A 9,427-nucleotide genomic window follows, 5' to 3' on the forward strand; every position below is an offset into this window, starting at 1 on the left:
CTTTAGTTCTAGAATAAATGTGAACATGCATTAATTCATCTCACTCACTAAAAAAACAGATACAGTGTTCTTCAAAATGAATAAAAACACTGAAATTCAAACAAACCTGCAAATAAATGTTAAATAATACAAATATCCTTTATGTATTTACTCAAGATAATCTAACATTTGTTTTCCTTTTTTATTTCTGAAGAGTTGACATTTTTTCTTCTGCGGTCTACTGTACAGACGTCAATTTACTTTTCTCTAAGGTGTAAAAAGGCTTTTACATTTGACAAAAATACAACTTTTTATATTAAAAACAAACAAGCCTTGCCCAGATTTAAAAAGTAACGCAAAAGTAACGGAACGCATTACTTTCCAAAAAAGGTAACTTAGTAACTTAATTAGTTACTTTCTTAGGGAGTAACTCAATATTGTAACGCATTACTTTTAAAAGTATCTTTCCTCAACACTGATCATCTGTGAGAGTGATAGATGTGTCAGGAGGGATTCTGCACAAAGTGAAATTCCCAGCTGAATGGAAGTTCCCCATCAGCGTGAATGTGAAGCACGAGTACAGCAAGTATGTTAATGGCAGACACGTGAAGGAATGTTTATTAGCATTATAAAACACACAAACACACACCCAAAATCTCTGACCTAGTTAGCAAGAGTTAACCAGCACAGCACTAACTCTGAAATGTTCCAGGCATGATCTGACCTCTGACCTCTGACACTATAACACAATGACTTGTTGACCTACTACGTGTTTGACTCTGAGTGACTGTTCTGTCTGAAGACTGTTGTCAATCACTGCACTCTTCATCATCATCAGAATGATTTTGCTCTGTTGAACTGAAGTGTGTTTTAGGGAACAGAGTTGTTCTGAATCTCTGCTGTGTTGTAATACCAGACTGTTACATGATTTATGACCAATTACATTTAGATGAATGATTTATAAGCTGAAGAAGATTCATTACAGCCATAGACTCAGAGTACAACTCTTTATTGCACATTAAGATACTGATCGAATAAACTCGTATAATGTTGTAATGAGTGACGGGTCGTTCTTGAATGATTCGTTCATTTTGAACGAATCTTTATTGTGTCTCGGGGAGTGATTCGATCATTCGCGCATGCGCAATTGCGCAACTATGAACGAAGGACTCAAACCCGAAGACTCGAGAGATGAACCAATCAATTGTGTTTCCGGCTCAGGCAGCATAGGTAAAGCTTATGGGGCTGTCACGTGATGAACGAACGACTCGAACCCGGACAGATAGAGGCGAGGGAGCTAATCATAGACTGAAGACCCAGGTAAACAATTAATTAATCTTTTCTGTTTCTAATAGCATTATAGTTGTGTCTTGTTTGTAGTGTGATCAACGTTTGTATAAGCAGTTATATTTTGGTAAAATGAAAAAAGATTCGTTCATTTTGCTGAACGAGACTCAAAGATCCGACTCGGTAAAATGATCCGAACTTCCCAACACTAGTTGTAATAGACAATAAATAAATGAATGAGAAGCTCTTGTTCAACAAACACACATCATGATCAGAGCTATACTCTACTGACCTCTGCTGGAGAACATCAGCCATTGCAGTTCTGATACACTCAAAAAATATATAATATAATATAATACAACTAATATACTGCTCAAAAAAATAAAGGGAACACTTGGAGTTACACTGTATTGTTTAAGTGTTCCCTTTGCTTTTTTGAGCATTATATATAAATTAAGTTGTCAATATTTGAAGTGGATAAAACCTTTCATCAAAGTTGTCCTGAAGCCAAAACAATATCTGTTCTTGTTTTAGGACAACTTTGATTAACTTTTTTAGTCCACTTCAAATGTTGACTAATGTATAATATAATATAATACATTTAAATGTAATTTTATAGTACTGCGTTCTGGCAGATCAAAGATAGAAAATGAACTACAAGGGGAAAAAACATTTATATAAAATGAAAAAAAAAGAAAAAAAAAGTTTTTTATGAGTTTGGAGTGGCATAAATATCAATAAAGCCCTCTGAAATAATGTAAATAAAATTAAATGGAATTATAAATTATAAACTTAATGTGATCATTTTTTGTAAGTCATACATTTAAAAAAATATATAAATTTTTTTGAATCATTTGATTTAGATTGAGACTTCAAATCCCGTATCCCGAATCATTTGATTCAGATTTGGTACTTCAGAGAAGAGTCATTTAGCAATCCGAATCCTTATCCTAAATGATGGTTCATTATTCACATCAGGAATTCGGAGCATGGATGGCGAATCATTGTATTCAGATGGAAACTTCGGAGCAAGTTTGCTAATCATTTGATTCAGATCAAAACTTCGAAGCAGGTTCGCGAATCGTTTTCGAATTGAATGAATTGCGATCTGATTCCTTTTTTGAAACGGCTCGTGAATCATTTTTCAGATCGGGACTTTGAAGCGCATATCGCGAATCATTCATTTGATTCAGATGGAAACTTTGGAGCAAGTTTGCAAATTTAATAAATCCAATTCCTAATCCTGGATCTTGAATCCTAATTTAGATTGGGACTTTGGAGCGTGTATCGCAGATCATTTGATTCAGATCGAAACTTCGGAGCGGGTTTAAATACACAATAATCAGATTTATATATTTATGATCAATAAACCCAGATATATTTCCAATCTCTTTAATTAAATGCTGCTTCTCCTACAATTATTTAAACCATGTTTTTAATTGAACGAATTTAATTGTTTTCACATTTTATGCTGGTTTAAAGCAAGTTGAATAAATGCATAGAAAATATTTGTATTTAAATAAAATCAAACTTGTTCATTAATAACAATTCATTGATTTTTTTAAATGTAGAAATCTGATGTATTTCACTTACATTTGACTGACAAATATGAATCACATTAAGTTCACTATTGTGTTAATGTTTCAACAATATGTGCAATCTGAATGCATGGACGATTTATATGCAATTGAAACACATTAATCTTAAATGTAGTCCTTTTTTGCTAAACAAGCCATGACACCTTTTAGAAAAACAATTTGTTTCATGTTTATGTATCACACTTTTACTTTACTTTTTACTTTTACTATGTATCACTCATTTATAGTACTATGCACTTTGCTTTTATAATCATTCACTATAAATTAATAATAATATAATTAACAATCATAAGAATTTTTCTTTATTTTAAAAATTACAATATAAATAAGTTTTATAATAGAATGAGTATATATTAATGTTATAATTATTATAATTATCACCTGGTGTTGGGGGTAAAGCATTACAAGTTACGTAATAATATTACTTTTTAAAGTTTACTTTATAAAAGTAAAGTAATGCATTACTTTTGAATTGACAAGAAAATATCGGAGTTACTTTCCCCTCATTTATTGATTAAAAGCTCTCCTGTCTCCATGTTGAGAGAAATCAAGAGTAAGATGTTCCTTTAGTTCTAGAATAAATGTGAACATGCATTAATTCATCTCACTCACTAAAAAACAGATACAGTGTTCTTCAAAATGAATAAAAACACTGAAATTCAAACAAACCTGCAAATAAATGTTAAATAATACAAATATCCTTTATGTATTTAATCCCATTTTATGAACCGATGTCTTTGCTGCCGACCTTCGATGATCCAATTCATCCACACTAATAAGTAACAATGACTCAAGATAATCGAACATTTGTTTTCCTCTTTTATTGCTGAAGTGTTGAAATTTTTTCTTCTGCTGTAAAAAGCTTTTACATTTACCAAAAATAGAACTTTTTATATTAAAAACAAACAAGCAAGCCCTGCCCAGATTCAAAAAGTAACGCAAAAGTAACGTAACGCATTACTTTCAATAAAAAGTAACTACGTAACGTAATTAGCTACTTTTTTAGGGAGTAACTCAATATTGTAACGCATAACTTTTAAAAGTAACTTTCCCCAACACAATACAAGTAGGCGTAGTTTGTGACTTGATTGTGAGTTGAGAATATCCAGAGATGTCTGTTGCTGATGATGGTCATGTGGTCTGCTCTATATGTGCCACCTGTCCTGCTCCTCCAGCAGAGGGCTTGTGTGTCTGCGCATGCGCATTGATCAGTGCTCAGCGTCTGTCGGATCTGTCTGTCGGGCTCGTGCGGGTAAGAAATATTCATTAATTAGGAGCCTCAATCTGCCCTCGTGTGTTTAATCGGCCTCACAGGTGTGAGATCGTGTCGTGAGGAGCGCGATGTGTGTGTCGTTTCCCCACAGCCGCAGTTGTGTGTGTGTTTGGGGTGTGTGTGTTTGTGTTTGCGTTAAAGCTGCTCGGCTAATCTGTGTGTTTCTGCCGTTTAAAGCCAGCGAAGATGAAGCTGTAGCGCTCGCTTGTGTTTGAAGTGTATCAGTGTGTGTTTGATGAGTGTTTGACGCGTTCCAATGTTTCTCCGTCAGCCGATGACGCGCGAGATCGCGAATGTTACATTGTAACTCCTGATGTTTCTCACGCGCCGCTCCACTGTCAGATCTGTCGTGTTCTCATCTCATTCTCTCTCTGTCTGTCTGTCTCTCTGTGTGTGTGTGTGTGTCTGTCTGTCTCATATCTGTCTGTCTGTCATCACATGTGTTTGTTTGTGTGCTGAAGTCGCCATTTTCCTGCGCTCATGATGGATGTTGAGTGTGTTTGTGTGAGTTCGGGATGAGACTCTTTTCTTCTTCAATCTTCATCTTCAGCTGTGAATCATTCTGAGCTCCTGCACCTGTTGATCTGCGCTTTTACTAAAGATTGTTCTGCACATCAGCTGCTTTCCTGCATGAGTTTGGTGTGTACATTGTACTAATGGTTTATTGTAGGAAAATGCCCTGTTTACTTTCAGTTTTCAGTTTTCCTTTGCTTTCTAAATCAATGCTTTCGGTTGCAAAACCTCCGAATTTTTTATGATCAGATGATGTTCATGTGTGTTTAGTGTGGCTGTTTTATTTGGTAAATCATGTTTTGTTTGTGTTTTTTTTTAATAATGAGGGCATCAAAACCTGTTCATGTTTCATATCATAACTCCTTCATGAACTTGTACAGAAACGGATTCTATTTAGAAATGAGCACTTCTATTTATTTTACAGTCATTACTGTAAACAATTATAGAATTACTATTATGTATGATTATATATAATGGTTACATAACGGTTATATAATCAGAACTAACCTTTTGTGTAGCTGCCAACCCTTTTAGTGTTTGAGTAATTGAGATACTGTTATAGTTTTATTATTATTTTGAAACATTTTATTCTTACACCTTCTATTTTCAGTTTAATTTGAGTAGTTTTAGTACTTTTGTTGTGTTTTTGTCACTTTTTTTTCTTATTTTTTTTTTGAAATGTCTGTATAGTTTTAATAGTTATTTTAGCTCAAGTTTAACAAAATGAAAATGAAATATTAGGAATAGATGAAGCAAGTTTTTTGTATATTTTATATGTAACTTTTTTTGAAGTGACCATTTTAATGGTTTTAGTTTCAGTTTTAGTTTATTCTAATTGCCCTGATTGACATCCCAAATCAAGACTTTTAGAATAAATGTTTATGAATGTAAACGTTAAATAGTATATTTTTATATTTGGTCATTTTCAATACTTTAAATCAAGCTGCAAAGTGATGTATGTGTTTACATACTGTGTGTGTGTGTGTGTGTGTGTGTGAAGCAGCTACACATTGGTCTCAGTCCTCTATTCAGTGTGTTGTGTGTTGTTTAGTCGTCTGATTATCATAACAGTCAAATGTTCACAGCGTTTAACTCTCTGACAGAATAAACAAGCCGCTGTTGCTCTTACAGGATGAAAATGTGCTGAAATTGATGTTTTTTGTGTGTTGTTGTTGTTATTTGTCAGTGTTATGTTAGTATCATTGAAATAGATTAGCGTTTTGATTTTATTTAAAAATTTAGGTTGTAGACATTTTGTTGTGTTTTTGTCATTTCTGATTCTGTTTAGTTATTTTGGGTCAAAGATGAAAAAGGGTTTAAGCATAAAAACAATAAGTGTACCACTGCTTTAAACTGTTGATGTTTTCCCCCCAAAGTAGTAAAAGTTTTGTTCAATTTAATTGCATTTTTGTTTTTGTTTATCTGAGCAAAAAATAAATATCATACATTTTTCCGCTAATTTACAGAAGATACTCATTAAAATGTTGTTTAGTGTAACTCTGTCACTCATATTTACGACAAAATCAATATATGACATATTAAAGGACAAATTACTTTCGGCTCAAATACTATTTAGTTGTAATTCTACATTTTTAAAATGTGCCACTTTCCTAGGTTTTGCCCATTTGTCAGTAAGAATTGATTTACTCATTTAAAACACAATAAAATGTAATATGCTCACTAATCCTTTTATATATTTGAATATGTACAAGTCAGAATAAACATGTTGTTTGAATTGTTACATTGTCATTCAGTGGAACACAATATTAATCTAACATTATTTCAGCCAAATTGTTACATTTTATTCTCCAAAAACTTATTTGAAACCTTAAAAGTAGACACTTACGTTTAATGTGCTTTCTATGGACATAAAATCACTTTTGTAAATTTCTTTTGACATGGACAGACCTAATGTTTTTTATTTGTTTGTTTTATTATATTAGATTATTGTTTTCTGCACTGTAAAATTTTTCACCAGTTTCAACTTTAAAATCTTTAGTTCAGCAGCTACCTAAAAATGTTAAGTTAAATCAACTTAAGTCATTTAAACTAACAAGTTAAATCAACTCATTTTTATTGTAATACGTTAAAATGACTTGTAGTTTTAAGCTGATTTAATTTAACCTAAGTTGAGGAGCTGACTTAAATGTTTAAGTTGAATCCAGTGAAAACTTTTTACAGTGTGCTAACAAAAATATTATAAAAGGTTTTATTTTTAGTATCTGTTTTCGTTAACTATAATAACCCTTGTGTTTAGATTGTAATCTTTTACTCTTATGTTGTGTTTCCGTCATTTTGCCCCAAATAGTATTTGTGACTGTAGACCACAAAACAGTCATAAGGGTATTTTTTTTTACATCATCTACAATAAATTAGCTTTCCATTGATGTATGGTTTGTTAGGATAGGACTATATTAACTGAGAAACAACTATTTGAAAATCTGCAATCTGAGGGTGCAAAAAATCTAAAAACTGGGGAAATCACCTTTAAAGTTGTTCAAATGAAGTCCTTAGCAATGCATATTACTAATCAAAAATGAAGTTTTGATATATTTATGGTAAGACATTTACAAAGTATCTACTTAAGACTGGTTTTGTGCTTCCTTTTTTCTGAAAATGCTGATTAATGTGATAGAATTAGACTAAAATTTCCAGACTTTTGCTTCGACAGGGTATAAAAACTTCCCAAAAATGTTTCATGGCTTTTGTACTTTTCTGGGGGGATTTTTCTCCCACTTGTGGTGTTCTGCTCAAAAACAACCAGCCTGCAAAAATTTGCTTAGAAATTTCTTGTCATGCTATATTATTATCAAATCTTGGATTGAGTCTCCATATGAATCAGCAAAGATGTTTATTTCTCTCAGAAACTGAATTATCATTAAAGCCTCATTTATCCGACCTCATACAACTCAGTTTTTGAGCCAAAGTTATCCACAAATGATACTTTTGTCAGTCAAAAACTGGTGCATGAACTCAGATCAATGCAAAACCTGTGCTAACTGAAAGAAAACATGTTGACTGAATTTAAAAAGATTGAATCCATGAATGTGTGATAATACAGCATAATGAGAGATTTACAAGCGGTTTTCAAAACACTAGCATTTTGACCTCAAACAGCAAATTCAGGGGATTTTCAACTGCACCAATGTTTCATGTTTTCAGTTTGTAAGGTTCTATTTGTTTCCATAAAAACTTAACTCTGTGCTCATAATAGTTTTTATCATTTTTCATAAGGTTTTAACCAGTGTTGGGGGTAACAAAAGTTATGTAATAATATTACTTTTTCCAAGTAACTAGTAAAGTAAAGCATTACTTTTGAATTGACAAGAAAATATCTTACTTTCCCCTCATTTATTGATTAAAAGCTCTCCTGTCCCCATGTTGAGAGAAATCAAGAGTAAGATGTTCCTTTAGTTCTAGAATAAATGTGAACATGCATTAATTCATCTCACTCACTAAAAACAGATCCAGTGTTCTTCAAAATGAATAAAAACACTGAAATTCAACCCAAACCTGTGATAATTAAATGTTAAATAATACAAATATCCTTCATGTATTTAATCCCATTTTATTAACCTTCGATGATCCAATTCATCCATACTAATAAGCAAAAATTACTGAAGATAACCGAACATTTGTTTTATTGCTGAAGAGTTGTCATTTGTTCTTCTGCGGTCTACTGTACAGACAACAATTTACTTTTCTCTAAGCCTGAGGCTTTTGCTGTGAAAAGGCTTTTACTTTTGACAAAAATACAACTTTTTATATTAATAACAAACAAGCAAGTCCTGCCCAGATTTAAAAAGTAACGCAAAAGTAACGTAATGCATTACTTTGTGAAAAAAGTAACTAAGTACCGTAATTAGTTACTTTTTTAGGGAGTAACTCTTTTAAAAGTAACTTTCCCCAACACTGGTTTTAAGTAAGAAAAGTAAACCCAAGAGCAAGATGAAGTTCACAATCACACTCTTAAAAATAAAGGTGCTTCACGATGCCATAGAAGAACTTAACTTTTTTGTCTAAATGGTTCCATAAAGAACCTTAAACATCTGTTTCACAACACGCTCTTTGTGGCGAAAGAAAGTTCTTCAGATTATAAAAAGGTAAGAAAGAGATGGTTCTTTAAAGAACCTTTGACTGAATGGTTCTTTGTGGAACCAAAAATGGTTCTTCTACCTTTTTAAAGCACCTTTATTTTTAAGAGTGTAGCTCATGAGTTCATTCAGACTCACTTTAGTTCTGTTCAGTCTTCATTTATGATTTTTCCTCAAGACTAACTATTTTACTGGACATCGAGCATTTAGTTCAGCATTGGAACAAAACACTTTTCTTTATAAAAAAGACTTGTGCAGCTGGAGAGGTTGATCTGGTGAATGTGATGTTCATGAATCTGTGTCTGAGTTTGACATTTCTCTCTTTCTTCATTTATTGTAAGTTCTTTCGTAACAGCTGCTGATATAGTCATCTGTGTTGTGTTCTTGGCGTTTATCATGGCTTGTGTGTGTTGTAAAGCCTTGATTTGTGTGCGAAACAGTCAACAACACGACAGCTTGATTCCTGCTCCTCTCAGAATGAACAGAGAGTCACAGCTTTTGTTCTGGAGATGCTCTGTTTTCAGTTTTGGAGATTCATAGTTATTGTAACCAGTGTTCAGGAAAGATACTTTTAAAAGTAATGCGTTACAATATTGAGTTACTCCCTAAAAAAAGGAAGTAATTACTGAGTTACTTTTTATGGAAAGTAATGCATTACGTTACTTTTGCGTTACTTTTTAAAT

At 32.6% G+C, this 9,427-nt stretch overlaps 1 protein-coding gene across 2 annotated transcripts in view; it reads left to right on the forward strand.

Moving 5' to 3' along the window:
- Window positions 1–4,066: 4,066 nt before the first annotated feature.
- Window positions 4,067–9,427, forward strand: part of LOC141300492 (lethal(3)malignant brain tumor-like protein 4) — a 74,745-nt gene continuing 69,384 nt past the window's right edge. For both annotated transcript variants that reach the window (XM_073830780.1, XM_073830781.1), the window contains exon 1: window positions 4,067–4,116. The gene's annotated coding sequence lies outside the window, so the exon portion shown is untranslated. The remainder of the gene's footprint in view (window positions 4,117–9,427) is intronic.

Source organism: Garra rufa, chromosome 24 (genome assembly GCF_049309525.1).
Source record: "Garra rufa chromosome 24, GarRuf1.0, whole genome shotgun sequence".
Taxonomy (NCBI): Eukaryota; Metazoa; Chordata; class Actinopteri; order Cypriniformes; family Cyprinidae; genus Garra; species Garra rufa.